This window comes from Lissotriton helveticus, chromosome 6, assembly GCF_964261635.1.
Source record: "Lissotriton helveticus chromosome 6, aLisHel1.1, whole genome shotgun sequence".
In the NCBI taxonomy this organism is placed as follows: domain Eukaryota; kingdom Metazoa; phylum Chordata; class Amphibia; order Caudata; family Salamandridae; genus Lissotriton; species Lissotriton helveticus.
Window position 1 is genome coordinate 2,083,063,719 of NC_136067.1, and position 24,202 is coordinate 2,083,087,920.

At 39.5% G+C, this 24,202-nt stretch overlaps 1 pseudogene across 1 annotated transcript in view; it reads right to left on the reverse strand.

Moving 5' to 3' along the window:
• LOC144764023 (protein LEG1 homolog) overlaps nt 1–24,202 on the reverse strand; it is a 158,236-nt pseudogene that overhangs the window by 75,620 nt on the left and 58,414 nt on the right. Inside the window, exon 3 of the transcript XR_013596297.1 lies at nt 12,745–12,929. The product of XR_013596297.1 is annotated as a protein LEG1 homolog (transcript). The remainder of the gene's footprint in view (nt 1–12,744; nt 12,930–24,202) is intronic.

The window sequence follows — 24,202 nt, forward strand, 5'->3', positions numbered from 1 at the left end:
TAACATACGTCACAGCTAGCGCGCTGATTGGCTCACGTGATTCTGACGAGCTGTAAGCTGATTGGCTCTTCCTGAATACAGCAATTCTATTGGTTTAGCAAGGTGGTGACGTGGCTTAACCTGATTGTCTTGTTGGTGAGTTTCGCGCACGGATTGGCTGGTTTTGCGGAACAACCAGGAAACATTTACGATCAAAAATTGATGGCTGGTAACCACGCAGATCAGGGCGCTCAAAACTATCTACAGGGATATTATTAACAAAATGGTATGAGTAATAGATGGTGCAGCTAGGCGAGAAAAAGGGAGGTTACCAGACTACCCTAAAGAACCATACCTAGGTTGTACATATATTGGAGCGCAGGTGAGATATCCCATATAACATTTACGATCATTTTAAATTAAATGGATTTGATTAAAAACATGAGTTATTATTACAGAAAAGAGGAAAAGAAGCTTACATGGCTTCAGAAATTGAAAAATATATTTTTACCCGATAAGAAAATTGAAACGTGAGGTGGAAAAATACTTCATAAATACAAAACACCTGCAGCCTATTTGGAAGGTGAATATGGTTATCATACTTGCCTTTGGTTTGATAATTGGATGGATTATACCAAGAATGATGGTGTTTTAGCTTGGCCAGAGGATGGCTCATTTAATATGAGAATTTTGAAAAATTTAAGAGAAAAAATTATGGCTCTTGTGCCGAAGCCTAGACCAACACAATTTGAGGCTTTAGTTGAATGGGAGGATGAGATGTTTGAACTTCAACGGGAAAGCAGTGGTATAATAAGAAGTCCAAAATCAAATTTTAAAAGAGAAACTCATGAGGATAGAATGCGTCGATGGAGACAAGCGGACATGTGTGATGGTTTATACCCAGTAAGAGTAATGGTTACTGAAAGACCAGGTCAAAAGAATACCCAAAAGAAAAATAATAATGAAAGAAAATGAATTGGAAGATCCAGTTTTAGAAGAAATATATCTTACAAATAAGAAACAGACTCCTTTAAAACCAGCTTGTTCATGGTCCATCCCGATGGTTTCTCCAGGAACCACTCTGAGGGCACCTCCACTTAATGAGGAATCACCCAGATTTTACCCGAATAATACAGAAACTCCTGAAAGAATAGAAACGAGAACTAATTCTAGTGCATATGGTGAAAGTAGAAATTTTCCGGAAACTCAAGTTTCAAGAAATGAGACTCCTTCCAGAGGTCTAATGAGTGCTGGAAGAGATGAGGAAACTCCAAGTACTTCAGAATATTTACGATCAAAAAAAGAATTAATTCGGCAATTAACTAAAGGAATGGAAGCAGTAACAGTTCCAGTAACGATTGGTCCTGTTCAACCTGTATTCGATCAGGGAGAAATTTGACTATTCCATTAAATGCAGAAATTCAGAAAGTGGCTGAAAAATTTTACTCGGAATTAACTGAGATACATCGAGAGAAAACAATGATGCCTGATTTAACTTTTAATCCAGGTTCAATATGTAGAACACCAATAGGTGCAGAGTCAGATACTAAATCTCCAGAAAAGAGTGTTGAGAAAACAGATTCAACCTCAAAGCTTGATGTCGCAAGACTTAAAGCAGATTTGGAGGAATTAATCATTGGCACAATTGGTCCTGACAGTTTAAAGCATTATCAAGATGATGAATTGTTATTCATTTGCAAAAGCGTACAATGTAAAACAAAAAATAAATATGAACAGCTAGAAGAATTAGCTACAGAATTAGGAATTGACTTGAGCAAACAGAAAAATTTGGGAAAACATTACAAATTAGAATTTTCTGAAAAAGACATTGGAAATTTTTATGCAATGGGAAGAATACTGCATATAAAAGATTTGATTGTGTATATAAAAAAATTGGGTGATTTAAGCAAATGGAGAGTGAAATGGATAAAGAAAAGAGAGGAAGAAAGGAGAGAAAGGGCATGGTGGCTAATCAATACCCAATGAGAGAAATAGCAGGAGGTGGTTATGTGCATGTTCCCTGGTCTAGACAGGACATCTTGTTATTCACAAATGATTTTCCTCGGTTGAGAGAAAAGCCAGTAGAATGGTATCGACAGGTTGACAGATTCATAAAGGTTTCGAAAGTTCTGTGGATTGATCTGGATGGATTCTTTGACATTGTTGTTCCATCAGATCTTTGGACAGAATGTAAAGTCTCTGTGAATTGGCCAAAAGAAGAACCTGCTCGAGATGAAGTAACAGGTGTTCCATCATCAGAAGTTATCGGACTGTATGATTAAGTGATTTATTGGTTGAAAAATAAGATTCCCCCAAAAGAAGTTGATTCGGTCAAAATTGACAGAACAAATCAGGAGCCAAAAGAATCAGTGCATTCATTCTATGAAAGACTACTGTTGGTTTTTAAACAGTACAGCGGCTATGAAAAATTAAGTGAAAAGGACATGAGCCACTTTATATACAGATTTGTTTATGGCCTGAGACCTGAAATTGGTGATATGATCAGAAATGGTATTGTCGGATGGCAATCACTCTCAGTTGATGATATACTGAGAAAAGCAAAATATTGTAGTGATGAGATAGACGCGAAGCAGAAAAAGCTTAAGGAAAAGGCAATGTGGGCACAGGTGAAAGTAGCTGAACAGCAGATTGCAAGTTTGGAAAACAAAAATGTCAATGTTAATCAGAATCAGGGTCAAGGAAATTTAAGGGCAATTTTAATAAACCGAAATTTAATGTTAATATTGAAGAGCTAAAACAAAAGTTGCCTTGTTTTAATTGCGGCGAAATTGGACACTGGAAGCATGAATGTAAAAATCCGCCCAGAAATGTTTAAAATGCATCATTAAATCCACAGATGCAGAATGATGTAAATCTGCAGCAACAGCTACAGCGACAGTTAAATGAGCTAAATCTTCAGCAACAGCTACAGCGACAGTAGTGAATCAGCAGAGTCAGATTCCACAACCTCCTCTTCCAAACTGTGTGAATGGTCAGAGGTATAATTTGGAAACAGGATTCAGCGGAGGTGATCAGGTAATTAGACGGCAAAGAGTGAATGTGCCAAATGTTTCTCGACAATTTTTGATGACAGAAAATGGTGGAAGTGATTCTGAGGATTACTTATGACGGTGCCTAAGAGAGGGGGAAGAGTGTGTGCTTGGAGCCACTCTTGAGGTAGATCAATCAGGTCCATTTATAAATGGTAAAGTGAATGATGTAGAAATCACTTTTCTTATGGACACTAGGGCTACCCGTTCTACTGTTAGATCAGTGGAAATAGAAAACCTGCCTCTCTCTGGGGACTCAATCCAAGTACTAGGTGTAGCTAACCAACAAATTAAAACAGATTTGACAGAGCCTGTCAAAGTCGAAATTGGCAAATTCAAAGACAAACACAGATTTGTAGTTTGTAACAGCAGTCCTGTAAACTTGTTAGGAAGGGACATACTCTGCAAAATGAACTGTAAAATATATTGCTCCCCGGAGGGTATTGAGCTTCAAACACTGGAGGAAGATGGGCTTTACAGATTAACAATGTTAATGGTTGAAGCAGAGGAAAGTAAATTATTTCCTGCATTTGATAAAGACACTTTACCTTAAGAACTGAAAAAGACAGTCAAAGCTGAAATTTGGGATTTGTCAGGAAATGAGATGGGCTTGATGAAAAATGTAGACCCAGTTAAAATTACAGTGAAGCAGGGAATAGATTTTCCAAATATTCCACAGTATAAAATGAAAGCAGATACCATTGAAGGTGTCATCCCAGTAATTGACAAATTCATTAAACAAGGTGTACTGAAAGAAATTGAAAGCAGGCCTTGTAATTCACCGATCATGGGGATCAAAAAGCCAAATGGAACGTACAGGATAGTTCAAGACCTGAGAAAGGTTAACCAAATAGTTGTTCCATGTGGCCCAGTTGTTCCAAACCCAGCAGTGATTCTTTACCAAATTCCGCATGATGCAGAATGGTATACAGTCATTGACCTTTGCAATGCGTTCTTTACTGTTCCATTGCATCCAGATAGCCAGAAAATTTTGCGTTCCAGTTCCAAGACCGCATATTAGCATGGTGTCGTATCCCGCAAGGGTATGCAGAGAGTCCATCTATCTTTAATCAGTTGTTAAAAAAGTCTTTGGAGAATCTAAAATTACCTGGAAAATCGACATTAGTTCAGTACATTGATGATCTCCTTGTAGCAGCAAAAACCCGAGATAACTGTGTCACAGATACAATTACTCTTTTGAATCATCTGGCAGATGAGGGCCATAAAGTGTCACCTGCAAAATTACAGTTTTGCAAACAAGAAGTAAAATACCTTGGTCACAGAATTGCAAAGGGAATCAGACAAGTGACAATAGAAAGAATACAAATGATTCAGGGAATGCAACCTCCAAAAACACAGAGACAGGTCAGAATGTTTCTAGGAATGGTTGGCTATTGTCGCCAACGGATTAGTGGATTTTCAGTAATTGCAAAACCACTGCAGAGATTAACAAAATCAGATATAAAAGATCCAATTGTTCTCACAGAAATTGAGATACAAGCTTTTGAAAAGCTAAAAAGAAGTTTGTGTGAAGCTCCAGCTTTAGGCATGCCCGATTATGAGAAGGATTTTGAGTTGTATTGCAGTGAAAGAGAAGGATGTGCATTGTCTGTTCTAATTCAGAGACATGGGAAACTGAGAAAGCCAATAGCATATTTCTCAGCAGTACTTGATCCTGTTGCAAAAGCATTACCAGGATGCTTAAAAGCGGTAACTGCAACAAGTGTGAGCCTTGAGCAAAGTGAGAGAATTATAATGGGATTTCCTGTAAAAGTTTATGTACCCCATTCTGTTGAAATTCTCCTTACCAGAAGCAAAACTCAGCATTTAACAAGTAACAGACTTACAAAATATGAGAAAGTTATTCTGGTATCAGATAACATCTCGATAGCAAGGTGTGTGAATTTAAATCCTTCCACATTATTGCCTGATGGTACTGTAACAGAAATCAGGAATGAAAACGACATTGACCATGAGTGCTTGGATGTTTTGGAATATTGCACCAAGCCTAGGCAGGATATTAAAGATGTTCCCTTGCCTGTGTCAGATTTTGTTTACTTTGTTGATGGTTCTTGCCTGAGAACAGAGGAGGGTTTTCTGAGAGCAGCATATTCTGTCTGCACAGTTGCTACTGTAATCGAAGCATCATGTCTCGAAGGAATTCGTTCAGCTCAAGTAGCAGAATTGATTGCTTTGATTCGTGCTTGTGAAAGAGCAAAATAATTAAAAATCACCATAGTGACTGACAGCCAATATGGATACGGAGTTGTGCAAGATTATGGACAGCTCTGGTCTCAAAGAGGTTACTTGACCTCTGCAGGTACTCCTATCAGAAATGCAAAACTGATCAAGAGATTGATCGATGGCATTCAGCTACCAGAAAAGATTGCTGTCGTGAAATGTACAGCTCATAAAAAAGGTGAAGATTTTATTACAAAAGGAAATGCCTATGCAGATGAGATAGCGAGGTACTGTGCGAAAAACAATTGTTCAATTAATCGGGAAAAGAATGATGAACATGTCTTGAGTTCACTTATGCTAACATCTGTAGTTGAAACATGGCAGGGAGTGAAAGATTTACAAGATGAGGCAAATGATGATGAAAAAGACACATGGTTAAAATCAGGTTGCAGACAGCGAGAGGAAGACGGGATTTGGGTATACAAAGATGACAGACCAGTTTTACCAAATAGCATGATTGCTGACATGGCTAGGATGTATCATGGTCAGGGACATATAGGAAGAGATTCCATGATTAGGCTTTTCAGACAGACTTGGTATAACCCAAAGTTCAGAATTATTGCAGAATCCCTTTGCCAAAGATGCTTGATTTGCCAACAAATGAACCCCAACAGAAAAACAGTTGTGAACATGGGAACCATAGGACGGGAGGGGGGTCATTTCACCAGGTTACAAATGGATTTCATTGAAATGCCACCACACAACAAGTTGCATTATGTCCTCGTGATAATCTGTTTGTTTTCAAGGTGGGTTGAAGCGTTTACTACACGCCACAATGATTCTGTTACTGTTGCAAAATTACTTTTAAGGGAAATCATACCTAGGTACGGATTTCCGGTGACTTTGGAAAGTGATCGTGGATCACATTTTGAAAACAGATTGTTAGAATTGATTTGTGAAGCTTTAAATATAGAACAGAAGCTACATTGTGGAGAAGTGCGGCTCACTGGTTAGAGGAGGCAGACCCTGATGCAGAGGTCAGACCCGGGACCAGGGTTCAATTCCCGATGCGGCAGGGTCTTGAGCCCAAATGTCCACGGACTCGATAATTCTCTCCTCGGTGCCTACTCGAATCATGGGTTCACACTCTGCAGCTCTGGGCAATAGCTTGCTTAATCTCCACTACGCCCCCCCCCGCGGCGGGATGCCTGGTCTTCACCTTGGGGATGCCCAGTAGGGGTAATCTCGCAGGGAACGCCAGGATGGGTTCCCAAAGCAAGCGCTAAGAGACCTGTCGGTGATTTGGCGCTATATAAATCGAAATTAACATAACATAACATAACATTGTGCATACAGACCAGAAGCATCAGGTGTTGTTGAGCAAGTGAACGGAACTATTAAAAATAGGATTGGGAAAATGTGTTTAGCTACAGGTATGAAGTGGACTGACGCACTTCCACTTGTTTTGATGTCTTTGAGAAGTACTCCTGATAAAAAGACAGGTTTAAGTCCACATGACATTCTCATGGGCAGGGTCATGAGACAGGCATTTATACCAGTAGGAAAACTGATGACTATTAATGATAGCGTCATTTTGGAATACTGCAGGAACCTGTCTGACATTGTGACTTCTGTGTTCCATCAGGTGGGAACTGAAGTGCTAACTAGAGAAAAAGAGCAAGCACGTGATCTGTTACCAGGTGACTGGATGAGGACAAAAGTTCACCGGAGAAGAAATTGTCTGGTACCCAGGTGGCAGAAAGCAAGACAAGTCATTCTTGTCACAACAAATGTAGTGAAGTGCAAGGGTTTGAAGAGATGGATCCACGCAAGCCATACCGTTCGTGTACCTCCACCTTAAAATTCTGATGACAGTGACAGTGACACCACAAATGATTCAGATTCCGAAGAAGAACCTGAGAGAAATCCAGATCCTGAAGCTCGACAGGAAAGTCGACATCTGGAAAGTTCAAATGTAAATCAAGCATCGAATATAAAGATTTGGAAATTGTGATACTAGACTCTGAAAATGATGAAGATGTGCTAGAAAAAGAAGCAGAAAAAGAGTCTGATCAAGTTGTGATTAAAGACCAGGAGAGTATTGAAAAGCAGAACAGAAGCTCTGAAAGCAGGAACGGAAATTCTGAAACTGGGAAGTTGAAGGTAATTGAAGAAGAAGAAGACAAATTACCAAGTACCAGCTATAAAGATAGAGTTCCTAACGGAGTGAAATTGCTGAGTAAAGAAGTACCTGAGTCCAGAATTCAAATTTCTGACAGTGAAACTGAAGAGAGTGATGAAGATATTGAAATAAGAAATTTCAGAAAAAGGGCTTGGAGAACAGAGTGTAATGTGACTGAGCCAAAGAAGAAATTACAGAGAAAAGGTGATAACTGGCCAAGGGAAAATGAAGGCCTAAAATTTAAATTGGTGAAAAAATCAAAAGAACAGGTGAAGGAAGTGTCAAGTCAAAAAGGTGACACTGGAGGGAAAAGTGAAGCAGGGAAGAAAATAGAAGTCATTAGTGGTAGGGAAAAGAGAATTGTGAAACCAAACCAAAAATACAAGTCCCCTGAGTGGACTTACATTATCATCCCACCTGTGGTGGAGGTGAACAGTAGTAGTCAGGAAGAGATAGATGACAATAGTGACAAGGATTGAAATATCTCTGAAAATTTTGAGGTTTTGTTTTGGCATAAAGCTGAAGAAATGGTGTTAGGTGACACAAGGTCGAAGATATTGTGTTAGCTCGAAAACAAATTGTGACGCAAGGTCGAAGAAAAACTGTTAGAAAGTAGGGTTTTAATTAAAAAAAAATTAAATAGGGGGGTATTAGAAATTTAGAAAATTTAGACATTTTTAATTTTTGATTTTGTTTTCTTTGCAAGACTTTTGTTAGAAGAGGGAAAATGCCTTACATTTTTACTAATAACAATTCAAGGTGTTCCATTTTTAGGAGATGCTGTAAAATGTCTTTGATTTGTGTGGTCCTAATAATCCTGCTTTGGTTAGTTTTAGCTGTCATTTTTTCTTTTGGAATTGACAAGGAAGTTTACAAGGCTAATATGACGTGTAAGGCTTCAGATAAAGATAAACATGGTGCAACAAGCAAAACTAATAGAGTTATAGACCACAGACCAGAGATCCATCAAGATAGATCTGTTGGTGATTTTTCTAGCAATACTGTGTGAAATTGCCTGCTTCTGTTTCGGAGGGAGTTACCTATAACATGCTTCCTCTTACTTATGGCATAACCTGTAGTGTGATAGCTAGCTTATTTTATCAAACTGGCCGTTTGGAATATTACTATTCTAAACATGACAAGATTTTTGCAAACCTGAAAATTGAGAAAAGCCGAAATAGGCACAAACAAGCCAAACAGATGAGGGAATTTTTCATCGTGACAAATGAACTCACCTATGAGTATGCTTTTAAAAATAATTTGACTTGTAAGTTGAGATCTGAGGAAAAATCTTTCCTGAATTTAGTTGAGGAGAGAAGAGCAATTTATAAAAGAAATGTGATGCTCAAACAGACCAAATCTAAATTTTGGCAGTTAGAGGACGAAAAACTTAATGGTAAATCTTTTGCAAATGTTGCTATTCACATTGACAAACCAATTAGTGGAAATGTTGTATTAGGAGAGACAATACATTGTTCGACAATTATTTTGTAGGTGCAAGTCATTGTGAGGACACTTTTCAAATCATGGGGGGTTGGGGATTCAAAGGTGGCAAGGATCCAATTTTTCCTGGAATTTATTTTGTATGTGGAGACAAAGCTTATTATAACCACCCAGATCACTGGTATGGGACGTGTTTTGTTGGACTTGTTTTTCCAAAAATATTCCATGTTGACAGAAAGGCAGAAGGTTCATTTGAAATCAGCAATCATCTGAATAGATTTAAAAGAGAACGTTTTTCAGAAATAGTGGGAAACATTTTTGAAGCAGTAATACCTTTAGTGGGTATAACCCCGAATGCTGGTAGAATTAGAAAATTGTCCACAATTGTTGACAGGTTGTCAACTGACACAGCTAGTGGCTTTCAATTGATGGATACTGAGCTCATTGCTATACGGTCCATTGTAATGCAGAATCGTCTTGCTTTAGATATGCTGCTAGCAAAAGAGGGAGGAGTTTGTGGCATTTTGCATGTCCAACACTGCTGTACCTATATTCCTGATATGAGTCAGAGTATTAGGATGTATATCAAAAATATCACTGAGTTGCAATCAGAAATTGTACCCTTAGAAGAGGATGATTTTTTAGAACGTTTGAGCAAAAGATTTGCAGCAATCAAAACCTGGTTTCAAGAGATTGGTGGTTCAATTCTTGGCAAAATACTGACACCTTTATTAGTTATAGTCTTCGTGATACTGTTGTTAAAGATTAGTTGCATGTTACACAAGAGAAAGAAATACCAGAGGGAAAAGAAGAGAATATACAAACTCAGAAAGGAACAGGAGAGAGAGAAAGAATTGGAAGAGTTTCGTAGAACTCAATTTGAGAGTTGCAGACAAACAGCTGAGACAAGACTTTAGAAATACTAACAGAGTGAAAATCAAAACATGTTCTTCTTTGGGATAAAAAAAATGTTGCAAAATTTTTGGGTGTAGTTTGGTGATTTTGAAATCACCAGATGAGGGAGTTGATGGTGCGAGATTTTAAAATAAATTAGTTTTTGACTCGCAAAGTTAAACTTCCATAATAAAATAATTGTATTAACGTGAATATAGTGAATATTACTAAACCAACCTAGATTAAATTGCAAAACATTACATAAGGGACTAATATGTGTGCTCATATATGTGCTTTATTTTGCAAATGCTTGTTTGTAAAAAAAATAATAAACTAACTTTGTCTATTGTCTTTGTCCTAATTAAAAGCGGCTGTTTTATTAATGGCATGTGCTTATTTGCGTGTGCTCATGTTTTGTCTTTTTGTCTTCATGTTGCAAAATTCTATTTGTTGCTGAAATGCTTTGGCTAGGTAACATTTATTAATGGGTTAATAATTAGCAAAGGTGGGTGGGTGACAGAACGAACTCTATTTCTTTCATTAATTGATGTTTTGTGTTTGTTTATACATTAGTTTTACGAATGAGCCTAAAGAAAATGGCTGGCAGTGCTGTACTTTATGAAACTTGACCAGAGTGAAGCCTTCACTCTTGTGCAGAGTATTTTGCTGAGCTGACAACGTTTTGTGCAGAAATAATTATGGTCGAGTCGGTTGTGTTCTTGGAGTCATAGCCAAGGACAGGATGCTGAATGGCCTGCCAAGATTAGGAAGTGAAAAGTTTCTCCCCGGGAAAAGTATCTTTTTGAGGAAGCAAAAAGGATGGTGAAACTAAGAACAATAAGGGCTATGATGAGGCCCCGGACTTGGTCAGGAGAGCATGACCTAATAGTGGACTGACATAGCTCAGCCAATTGGAAGTTTGGATTCTCAGAAAAAATGTGCGATAAAGATACTTTAGTTAGTTAGAAAAGGTATAAAAACTGTCCCCATGGGAGGGAGGGGGCTCTTGCTGCTCATCTTCTCCCGATTCCTGTTAGGCGTGACGTGCTGACGGACTCTTTGGAGCACGTAAGGATCAATAGGGTTAAATAACTTTTACCATTATTCCTTTAAGTGATGTGAGTTTTAGACAGGGAAAATAGGGCTTAGGTGATGGAAAACTGTTTATTTTTCACTTAACATGTTATTTGATTTTGCTTGGAACTGTCAGTCTAATTTGCTATTCCTCTAATAAAATGCACTTTCTTTGAATAAATAGTTAATAAATAAGATTTTTTGAAAAGACAAGCTGGTCTTGTTATTTCATGGTCATTACCATCAGTAGATCCATTTGCCTAAGTGACTTAATTAAATGCAAAACTTTACAAAAAACCATGGTGAAATCATTATACTGCGGTTTTATATAAATGTGAATATAATTTGTGAATAGGTTTTATTAATTAGGTCACATCATTCAGTTGCTCAACATATGTCACATTAGTTTATGGGCCTTGTGAGTTTTTCATGATTAATGGTGAATATTGTGGAGTTGGGTAGCGTTGCTATGACATATTTTCTATAGGGGCGCTGGATCACAGCAATGGATGTGGTTCTTGATCAATCACTTTGTTTGCTTGGTGCATGTCAACGCATATGCACACATCTCCTTGATGGCCCTTTTTAGGTGGTACTACTATTGGCATTGGACCAGCAGAACATTGAATAATGTCATGCTTAAGTAATGATTTAAGTTCTTTTCCAACACCTTCTTGTAAATGAAAAGCAACTGATCTGGGTCTCTGAGCAGGGCCAACATTCTCACCAATATGCAGGTTTACTTTCATAGTCTTTAACTTTCCTAAACCATGTGTTACTGGAGGGGTTTGACTTTCTATTTTGTTAAGAGCACTCAAGTTGAAATTCATATTCACTGTCAGCAGCTGAGTTGAAACTGAGCAAGCAGGCGCTAGCCCCTGTATCTTGAAACACATGGATCAGTGCTTGTATTTTTATTTTCTTATGTTTCACTGTCACTATAAATGAACCTTGACTGTTCATGTGTGTATATGCAGCCCAAGTGTACACTTGGGTCTTTGACGGCATAAAAAGGGAAATTGGAGACAGTTCATTGTACTATTCTTCAGACATTATATTTATCAAGACACCACTATAAATAATAAAATGTATTAAACATTAATTTATTGTCAATGTAATCTTTGGACAGTGTTTTTATGATTTCATTGCTTTGACAGGATGATTTTTCCAGGACTGACATTTCTCCTCATAGGTGACTAGTCCGATATCTGCATGTTTTTCTGATGTAAACATTGACATGGTACCATCACTTTCTTTACTGTCACTTATTATTGAGGTGAAAGAAGTATCTACTTGTTGCAAGTTGCTTCTGGGACATTCTGGCAGCCATTTTGCCTTCACACCAAGGCCTTTATGTTAAATAATAGGCAGGCTATTCATGCTAACTTCAAATCAGAAGGAGCCTGCAGCTACACACTCTCTGTACATCAACAGTTCAGGTTCCATCCAGGTTTAAGCTCAGATGGTGCTCCGTGAACTGAAGGACAACTACAGCTTATATTCCAAAAACTGGGCTCTTTGGCAGCAGCATATTCCCAAACAGGGCCCCAGTAATACAAATCTAAACTCTAGTCAACTTGGGTTAAGCACAGTTACTATCTTTAGATAGGTGTATTGGAATACCCTCATCTTTTCCCCACTATAATTGTATTTTTGCGCAATCAAACAATATGTAAATTCAACTAAAAAAAGTCAGTTGTTAGCATGTTCAATTTCTTCTCCTTGGCTAATAAAAATACATGGAACTGGTAAAATAGAAATACAATATAAAGTTATCTGGTTTAAACATTTTTGGCAGTGTCTGTTGTTGGGCATATTTCATGATGTTGCCAATGTTTTCAAATACACTACCTAGTGCTTCATAGTTATACATGTGAACAACAAAAGCATACCAATTCTCTATTTAATGCCTTACCAAATACCAAAAGTAAAATATTTTACCTCAAAATATAATTTCCATTTGTCCATTAGAAGTGAAAGGGATGAATAGCAACCTGTGTAAGTGTAACAAAAGTTATCAGAGAATTCCTTTGGAGGTAATATTAGTGTTTCCTTTTGCCAATTCTCAAAAATGCCAGCCTCAGCAGCTGCAAGGAATGGCACAGCTGCCAAAAAGTAATTCATGCCTGTAAGAAAGAGAGAAACACTAAGAATCATATTAGCATACACACAGTCGGAGTGCACTGGAGAAACAAATTACTTATTCAAAATAAAATAAAAAATACCACATAAATCTATGCTGTTTTGTTATGGAACACTCTGCATTGGAACACTCTGTGTGATTCATTTATTGAACCCTGCCCTGTCTAGGCATGTGAAACTATAACAATTTCTCTTGGTATAGTTTTACATTTCATATTGCTTAATTAAAAAACACCTAGGTACAGGTGACCAAAATTATTCTTAAGAGCCCACCTCCACCTTTCACTCTGCACTACCCAATTTCACCCTGGCAATGGCCACTCCTACCCCTAGCTTCAACCAGTGACAGCAGGGGCGGTGCTCACAGGGGATTGCAGCAAGCATGTGAAGTGTACAAACCTGGCTTCTTCAATGAAGGGTTTTGGGGGATGTATTATACTTTCTCCTAGAGTAAAACTGGCCATTTAAAAGTCCAATTATCACTTACATGTGCTTATAAGACTGTCAAAGACCCTCTAAAAGGGGCTCTTATGAAGTATTCCAGTACTTTTATGTTCCTGTTTTCTGGGTGACACAAGCTGCAGAATGAGTTAGGCTATTTCGAAAAAAGATTTAACAGACTCATTGATTATGTGACCAAATGAAAAAAGGAGTTTAAAATTACACTCTGAACAATTAAAGTTATCAAATTTAGATGTTAAACTTGGAAGCAAACATTTGTCCATGATAGTGGGGGATGGCGGTTCGGTGGAAGACAGGTGGAGCAACCATAATTTGATTCACTTGCGAGCCACAGAGCCAGCTCTATTATTTGGGTAGAGATTGAAACAGCACAACCAACTCATCCCTTTACCGCACACCAGCGTGTGTAAGGCAGCATAGTTGGTTTCCTTGCATCTTTTAAAAGAACCTTCCTAATCCCCATTTGTAAAGTGCTCAGTAATCTGGAGATTGGCCCATTGACCGAATTATGAGAGAACAGAGGAAAATGTTTTGTTAGAAGAGAAAATGTTGTTTAGAGAAAAGCTCAACCATTGTAGAACACTGGAAGCTGCATTCTAACCCCAACTCCTTCTGAATCGAAATTTGTGGGGTTTGCGAAAGGAGTCTCCCCTTCTATTTAAGACTAACAATGAGATGTATCCAGGGTACCATTACATGCTCACCTAGATATCTTGCAAAATGAGAACATTTTCATTTTTTGAGGCTGCTTTAAAAAGATGTTTCCCTCTAGGGAATGCAAATGCAGGGATGGTTTTCTGCTGCTCCTTGATGGTCTCCAGTCCTGTGATTGTAGAAAATTACATGGGGTCTTAAAAGGCAACCTGCCTAATTGATATCCATTAGGGACTTTGGAGTATATTTACTATGTTTTAGCGCCTTATTTGTTTAACAAACATGATGGAAATCACAGCTAAATCTTTCTTTACTAATTTACCTCTCAGCGCTAAATGTGACCAATGATCTACACTGGAAAATTACTTGAAAGTAGCATAAAGCAGCACAAGGGGGTATATCATAATTGGTGCATGCGTGTTCCCATGCAACCATCCAAGATGTTTGACTCTAAGCCCTATTTACTTAAAATAGTAGACAAAGTTTAGCTTCAGAAAATATAGCCCAGTTCAACCATGTGCTATCTCTGAGAAATGCTTTTATTTCCGACCCCCATATGCGACCCCCAAGGCATGTCCCTATGGAGTTCCTGAGAAATGTGCTCCAGCTGAACTGTAGTGACCCAGTGAAGGCCTTTGAAAAGGCAAATAAATACAGACACAATTTGAACTGGTAAGGCTTATCAGTGGGTTTGTGCAGCAGCTACAGAGGTCTTGTACCTATCCAACCTACAGGCAAAATGATTTGGTCCTGGTGGGGCAGAAATGGTTTAATTTCAATAGTAAAAGTACTGTTGAGTAATAACTTGTGATATAGAAACTTGCCAAGCACAGTAGTGGTTAACAGCATTGTGTTTTACTTAGTGGTGTGTACCAGAAACCTCTGCTAAGCAGCCTAGGTGGATTTTTTGCCAAATTCCACTCTCCAAGCGGAGTGCAGAGTGACAAAAATTCCATGAACTCCACCAGCAGAGTTGAGTTTACTGCCCACCCCTAATGTAAGCCCAGAGTCAGCACTTGGCCTTGTTCCAGTCTTGTCCAAGCATTGTCCCTGCACTCACCTCCTGAGTCACAGAGAAACTCTAGGAACTCTAGTCTCTAGTTTTCCGATCCTTCCTGATGATTCTATCTTGGGGGCACAACTGGTAATAGGCCTCTTCCTCCCACTGAAAAGAATTACTCTGTCTTACATGATTTTTGATGCGTCTTAGCTGAACACACTTTTGTTCAGGCTAGCTATAATGAGCTATTGAACTTCAGGGTAGTAAGGTCCTTGTGACTTAAATTATAACATTTTTTAGACTTATTAAGAAAGCACAATGTCCAGAAGAGAAGAGAACCTCCCTCTGTTAAACGGGTCTGAGAGATGACTTGAAAGAATCTTTATCACACCTTGTGGATCTTCTATCAGAATGTCTGAGTTCATTGATTTAATTGTCCGGTTAGATCACAGGTTAATTGAACACGAAGGAGAACGCCCTTGAGGGGAACCTTAATTATTAGTGGTATGTCCAGCGGGGAGGTAGATAAATCAAGATTAAGAATCAAGATAATGCAGAACCTACGCATATAAGGATTTTACATGGTCCTTTAACTATAAAGCAAAAAGATTGAAGATAAAGTATAAATATATGCTTGTATTGTGATATTGCATGGCACTTTCGACCATAAGGGATATGAAAGAATGGTGCTGTAATGTCTTGTTCAATGCAGTCAAATAGAGAGCCATGCTGGCGTCGAGGAAAAACCAGTTGGGTAAGGTCTGCATGCAGACGCCACCATTTTTAGCCAGCATTCACAGAAGGTCCCACAAACTTTTTCAATAACAGTTACTTTAATACTTTGAAATCAATAGAAGAAGGTGTTACTCATACTCTTTGATTTCGGGCCTAAGGGAAATGTTTTTGATCTAGCTTTGGCCAGTTCTTTGCATATACCTTGTGTTAAGAAAAGTAACAAGGAACTAGTTAGTGCTGTGGATGGCTCCGAGGACTCTTCAGGAATGATTCAATATCAAGCTGTTCTATTATTCTAATATGTGAAAATGGGTATACAGAGGACCCTTGATCTGATTAACACATCTCCATTTGGTGCTATTTTAGGGGCACCCTGACTTCAGCTTCACAAGCCACTCATCAATTGGTCAAAATACCTTGTCAACCTGAGTTCCCGCTTTGGTTAGTCACCGCAAGTTTTATCTCCGTTGAAGTGTGCAGCTCTGAAACTAGGATGTACTACACAAAATCCAGTAGAATATCAAGATATTTTAGATGTTTTTCATGAGCAAAAATCTCTCCAATTACCTCCCCATATAAAATATGATTACCCCAAATATTTTATTCTGGGTATAGCACTTCCTTGCAGTCACCTCAAGGTTTTCTCAGAACCTGAGACACATCACTTGAAAGCTTATTTGGATGAGTTCTTAGCCATGGGATTCATTTGCCATTCCACCTCCTCTGCATCTTCATCACTCTTTCTCTTAATGAAGAAAAATGGCGAGTTAAGGGCATGCATAGACTCTGGTGCCTTGAATAAGGCGGCAATCGAGAATGCATATCCTCTAAGCATGAGCGTAAAATCCGTTACGCTCGCGGATTTTGCGAATTTTAGGTAAATTCGCGATCCGCCAACTCCCGCGAATTTACCGTGAATTCGCAAATCCGCGAGCGGCGGATTCCGGGGGCAAAAGTTCAAGCCTTGCTGGCCTGTTTTAACTATTTTACGATGGCGCCGGCAAGCTGCCAGCGCCATCCTAAAATAGTTACTAAATTAGCTTCAACAGGAAGCTCTAATAGATAAAATAAAGCAGGTGCTCGAGCACCTGCTTTATTTTATCTATTAGAGCTTCCTGTTGAAGCTAATTTAGTAACTATTTTAGGATGGCGCTGGCAGCTTGCCGGCGCCATCGTAAAATAGTTACAACAGGCCAGGCAGGTGTGCCTTCTTCCCAAATATACCATCGAAAATCAGCTGTGATGCTGGACAGAGGCCTTTGCATCCTTGACTTTCACGAGCGCAATCCTCGTGCTGTTCCTGTGGCCAGGAGCTTCTGTATCTTCATCTGCTGCTCTGATCGGTCTCTGACCTTTTATACACACAAGAGGCATGTGTACTCGCATGGAAGCACCGTCCGTTTGGCCCCGCCCACACACTCGCGGTGTGCACCATCTTCCCGCCATTTACCCACTATGATAGCTCACTCAAGGGACCCCTGCGCCCTTCGGCGCGATTGCATAGTACCACACACCTGGTCGCTGTAGACAACTCTCTGGCACTTTAGGCAGCTGTAGTGTAGTAAAAGCACTATACATTTACCCAACGAGGTAGCACTTACTGATTATCCTGTATAAAGTACTCCAGTTGAGTAGAGGTATGGCACAAAACGGTGGCGTCTTCTTGAATAAATATGAAGGGCAGGGTTCATTCTGGCACGATGGTCCTGGCACAAAAATTAAACCTCAACCGGAAGCACTTACAGATATCAATTAAGCATGTGCCCTAGTTGAAGCTTAAATTCAGTGACTCATTCATCGGCCCAAAAAACAATCGTGAGCGTTGTCAAGGCTGGGCAGATGTGCCTTCTTCCCAAATATACCATCGAAAATCAGCTGTGATGCTGGACAGAGGCCTTTGCATCCTTGACTTTCACGAGCGCAATCCTCGTGCTGTTCCTGTGGCCAGGAGCTTCTGTATCTTCATCTGCTTCTCTGATCGGTCTCTGACCTTTTATACACACAAGAGGCATGTGCACTCGCATGGAAGCCCCGCCTCAAATCCGCAGATCCGCAAATCCGCAAAATCCGCGGATTTTGCGGATCCACGATCCGTGAATCCGCAAATCCGCGAATCGTGGATCCGCAAAATCCGCCCATGCTTAATATCCTCTTCCCCTGATTTTATCAGGTTAAGAAGTCCACTGTGAACACAAAACTATACCTGCGAGGTGCATATCATTTAATTTGTGTAAAAGAAGGTGATGGATAGGATCAGCTTTCCAAACGAAATCTGGGTTATCTATACTACTATTATAAAGAGAGAACTGGGGACCTTTGAGGCGGGTAAGCTCAAGAAGTACAGCACCAATCAGAATACCCAATACAGTGCTGGAAAGGTGAGTATAAGCAGATGGACATAGGCTATATAGCAGCCCAACATATACTTTGTAAGGGTAAAAAACGTTCTGGGACAATGTAGTCCGTTGGAAGTAGTTCCAGCTCTGAGGAGCGTCCTAGCCTGCAGCCTGGGAATAGCGTCCTATGGTGTGTGAGAATAGCGCCCATGACAATAGCGTCCTATCAGCGTCCTATGGGGTGTGAGAATAGCATCCATGAGAATAGCGTCCTATCACGAGATAGCATCCATGACAATAGCGTCCTATCAGCGTCCTATGGTGTGGGAGAATAGCATCCATGAGAATAACGTCCTATCACGTGATAGCGTCCTATCACGTACACGTCCACGTAATGAGGCACCCGGGCACATTGTGAGGCCAGGACGGCTGCGGTGCGTGTGCACACTGAGGCATTGGGGGTGAAATTCGGCCCACGCACACCATCGGCAACAGCACAGCATCGCGATGACACGGAGAAGCCACACACGCTGAACGTTGGTGCCCTCATTATCGGGTGCAGAGGCTGAGGCGCGTGTGCACACTCTGTCATTGGGGGACAAATTCGGGGCACGCACAGCATCGCGCAGGCCAGGACGGGTGAGGCGCGTTTCAGCAATGTGTCACTAGGGCAAATTCCGGACACTCACAGCATCGGCATCAGCACACCACACCATCACCTGCACGCACAGACAACGAAGGAAGTAAACATAACGCACATTCACGCCACACTAAATATTTGAAAGCATCAAGCACACACAAACAAAGGAGTAAATAACCGGACAACGCGCAGGCACTCAAACTACTAAATAAACGATCACGCACACACAACAAAAACAACTACACTTCACCATTACACACATACCTTTTCTACCCCGGAAAACGACGGCGACGGGCTGCTAGTTTGAGTATACACGCATGCCATTGGATTTTGTAATGCCCCAGCAGCATTTCTGTATTTTATAAATGAGGTCTTGCAAGATTTACTGGATGTTTGCATAGTTGAGTGTATCGTTGACATCATTATTTACTCTCAAAACATGGCAGAACACATAGAACATTAGAAAGGTGTTGCAAATAAACAAGCCCTTTTTGTTAAAATGTACAAATGTACTTTTTACACTCAATCTGTGATATTCCTGGGATATTTTATATCCCTGGAATGTGTTACAATGGATCAGGAAAGGGTACAAGTGATACCAGATTAGCCAGCATCGACCACAGTCAAGGAGGCATGAATTCATGGGATTTACAAACTTCTTTAGATGCTTTATCTCTCATTTCTCAGACATTGTAAGGCTAATTACCACCAGTTGTTTATGAAAGAAGGTGCTGATTACTTGGACTCAAAAGGCCAATGACTAATTTAAAATATTTAAGTAGAAATTCACCACAGCTGTGGCACTCAGACACCCGGATCCCACTTTACAGTATTTTGTAGAGGTGGATTCCTTTCAGGTTGCAACAGGTGGTATTCTTTTGCAACGTGACAGTACGACAGGACATATGCATCCGGTAGCATTTCTTTCTACAAATGTGTTGCCAGCTGAACAGAAGTATACCGTTGATGAAGAGAAACTATTGACAAACACATTTGTTTCCAAGAGTGGTGGAAATACCTGTTAGGAATGCAGCTGTCATTACAAAATAAAACAATCATAAGAATATCCAGTTTGTGCGACCACTGAGAGCATTGACTCCTAGACAAGAGAGGTGGTCATTATTCTTCATCTAGTACAATGGCATCATTACTTACCTTCCAGGCACACAACAGACATAGGCAAACTTGCTATCTATGTGGGATTACTCTCATCAGGTTCCTCAAGAACAGGCACTACAGAACATCATAGTACCTGAACATATAGTAGGTCTTTGCAAACAAGAGTCAATTTTTTAACTGAGTTAGTTGAAGCATGTGTCAGGAGGCCATAGAATTTTGGGTAACTAGTAAAGGTAATCATGTCTATAATAAACTACCATACCAAGAAACCACTTTAATTATTCCCACAAAAAAATTAAGACAATACACATTTAATTGGTGTCATGACACTCCCCTGGCTGGTCCTCCTGGTATTCACAAGACTCTATCTAATTGTCAGTGATGGCTATGGTGACAACCACTGCTCAAGTATGTGCATGATGATGTCCAGACTTGTCCCATCCATTTTCAGAACAAAACTTCTCATACACTAATCAAGGTTCATCTGAATCTTGTATGTATGGAGTGTCCGAAATCTCTAGTTGATTCTTGATACTATCTCCTGTTCGTTCTTTTATGCAACATGTTTGTGAAGATCTGTATGTGTACATAATCATGCAAACTACTGCGAAAGCATTTTGATTTAAGAACAAGAGGGCAATGTTATTTTTGTTGTTTAAAGTGCTTCGCCCATGTATAGGATGATGAGGTCCAGGGAGTCCCAATCCCATTAGGTAGTGCGCAAGACAGCAGAGCAGTTTTCCCTGTGACACAAAACTACCTTCTCTTGTGTATTCTATTTCCCTCTTCCTCCTGTGGGCAGGTATTGAGCAAAGGTTGACTTTACTGTTGGTCAGTCTCTGCCTTAGGTAGGTTTGGAGGTCCAGCATTGTCTTCACGGTTGTAACAAGGTGAGTGCTTGGTAAACTGCAAATCTATCTTGCAACTGTGACTTGATGGCCTATATGCAGGCGTGATGATCCTCAACCTACTCTGTTCGATCAAGCTAAGGCCATGACACTAGTGGTCATCAGCAATTGTCTATGAAGTTCTTCTCTCAACAAAACTTACAGAGCAAATGTTTTACACACTTCTTTCAAAGGCCTTGAAGCCATGTTGAAGGAACTGGTTTCACTCCATTTGTGACAGCGTCTAGACCTAGTAAATGTTTCATCTACTGTAATTTTGGCTTCAATACCCAGGAAGTAAATTTAATGGTGAAGGCGTATCAATGCTCAGGGAGCAAGTCTGCTTCGCGTGCACATTTTTAGAATTGAACGCATCTGACGTTACATAATTCAATAGTGATAATGGGTTTTTAACAGTCTGGTAAAATTAAAAAGTGATCGCCATAATGGCCATCTATTAAGCGTCCCTTGGATTATCACCAGGTTCATCAATGTGTCCACTGCCTACGTCCACACATACTAAATCTGTTCAGTTTTCCCTAATTTACATTAGGCTTTTGTAGACTAGCATATTTTAAGAACCTGTTTAAACTGCTAACTTATGAGAGCAAAGTTGTCGTACTTCTAAAACAGCAAATATTATGCGAAAAAAGTGCTTCAAATTTCTAAGATGGAAATTGTAAGGACTGTACAGAACTAAACTGCATAAACTAAAAAGGGTCACTTTGGCCTCAATTAGGATTATACGTGAGAAGGATTTAAATACCATGTGGCTGAAAACAACACTTCTGACTGATGTTCATGCATCTATTCAGGCTATTCTAAGTTAATTCTCATGGATTGAAAATAACCATGCAGACACATTTCCATGAACATTAATGCACCTCTTTACTGCCTGCCATGAGTAAGTGGGTATGTGAGTGGGTATGAGGCAAGAGGTGGGTAGTGTGTCAAAGGACAAGACAGGCTGTGGGCTGGCTGGTGGTTTTCTAAATTCGTCCCACTCTGTAGGAGAGGTTTAGGCATGGCAAAGGTCAAGGAGGGGAGTTGTGGTTGAGACATATAGATGTATCAGCTCAATGTGCCTGGCTGGTTAGACCAAGTGTTCTAGCATCTGGTAAATGTGGATGTTGGAATACCAGACCAAATTTAATTAGGCATTGCAGTAACCCATCCAGGGAGTCCACCCCACTAGATGAATTTATGGAACCAAAGTATTTTCCAATCTAGGTGCTCTACATTCAAAAGAACAGTGTTGCTTACTGCGGAGAATCTGAGATTTTACCCAATGTAGCAAAAATGTGTTGGTTTGTCTCCAATGCTTCCTAAGTCAACCAATTATCCTTAGTTCCCTAGACAACCATGAAGTATCAGTATGGCACCTGCACCCCAATACAGAATAAGGGATGGAAGGGTGTACCATTGTGAATGAAGGGGCCAAGGGGTGTAGTGCCTGTTACAATGGTGGACTACTTCACTTGTGTTCATATGTTTAGATATATGGCAAGATTCAGCTTGATGGACCCAGTTACCAGCTACAGGGAGCCACTCTAAACGAACCCAAATCACTCAACTCTACATTTTTTTAGAAAATCAACTAATGAAAGGGTTGCAACTTTATTGCTGGAGTTTAGCACCTCAATAAGGAACATGCAGTATAGCCATTGTTTGGTTTGTGCTACTATGAAAGGCTCACAAAGTATTACTGCGATCAAAGTTTGGTTATTTATAATACTTGAGTGCCCTATTAGAAAAATGCATGGCTGGTGTATAAGATTACAATTTATTTATACTGAAAACATTAGTTGTAGTCAGTAATAAAATACCAACACAAACATCTAAAATTCCTCTACCTATATTAATTTGACTACACCATGATACAGTAAAGTATGGCCTTTCAGTATTCTTATTACTTTCATATATTTCCATTTTCACTCATTTGCTGAGCAAACAATGAACAGATTATATTGTTTGAAGGTCTGGTGCATGTTCACGTTTTAAAACCTGCAGGTAAGTTGATGGGCTTCCTACGGAGGCTGGGTACAAAAGAAAGACATGTTTCAATGCAATATGCTCTTCCTTTCTCCTTCCTACATTTCATTGGGCAGAAATGAAACATCAGATTATTATTAAACTCGCCAGCACCACATTGTACAACACACCGCATGCAGTAAAACGTTAGTTTAACTTGTCATGATGAAAATGTTGACATTTGGTAGGGGCGTTGAAAGGCATTGTGGTCAATGGAGTGAGAAAGGAGACTTGTAGAAAGATCAAAAACAAAAATGAAAGAAAACCAAAAAAGTCAAACTGAGTTAAAGAAATAAATAAAAATGGAATTAATAACAACTCTAAATATTATGAAATTGTTTGTTGTACATTCCCGAGATTTTTGGTTCCTTTGATAGAGTTCAAGCACCTTTTCTCTGTTTTTGAGAAAAAGAGACGGGTTTATTTATGAAGTTTCTCCTCCTTTCCCTTCATAAGGAATGGTATTAAAGACTTTGGGTACTTCTACCTGCTGCTAAGCAGAGAGATGATGGGTTGTATACCTACTTTCCATATTCTTTTTCTTTGTTTGTGGTTATTGGCGCCAATGGGCCCTCGTTTGTGGCAGATTGACCAGCAAGATCTTCTAAGTGGCACTCAAATTCCCAAAAAGAATAACTTAGGGATGGTAGTACACACTGCAGAACTGATTCTGAAATTTCTTTGATGTCTGAAAAACAGATTCATTATGTGTTACTTCTTTTACAGAAACCTTGGGGTGAATTTTAGGTGGGTATGCAGGATAATCCTCTGAGGTTTACGTTCACTCCTCCGTCTTTCATTTAATCTTGTGATATTTGTCCCCTTCAGTGTCATTACTGCTTCCCTGGAATATGAGCTAACGGATCCTGATCTGTTGTCTCCTAGAGGGAAATATGACCAAGGGAAGACAAAATACCCAGTGCAACTTGAGGCAATATCCTTCAATTACAGGTTAACCCTGCATGATACCTTATTGTTAAGAAACTGGAAGTGCACAGAAAAAGCTCAGATCCTAAAATAGCTTACCAAATGATGACTTTAGGCAAAGGTGGTTTGGATCTTTCTGTTTCAGGCATTGTACATACCTTATTAGCAATTTTCTGGACCATTTTCTGTTATGACAAATGACATCTTGTGGAAGATGCATGATTAAAAGCGTTGAATCAGCCCTCAACAAAAGCTTTGGGTTTAAGAATAGGGGCATGAGTGCTGGTATTTATGCTGTCTAATCCTCTTAGTCCCTTGTTAATATTATACTATTGTAGCCATGACTCAAACTGGTGAAGATTGTGTTAGTGTGCAGTATGGAACTATAAGTGAAGTTCATGTTAACTGAAACGTGTGATGTTCTGAAGCTACTGCCTTTGTCAGTGTGACCAATGTTGTAGCCAGG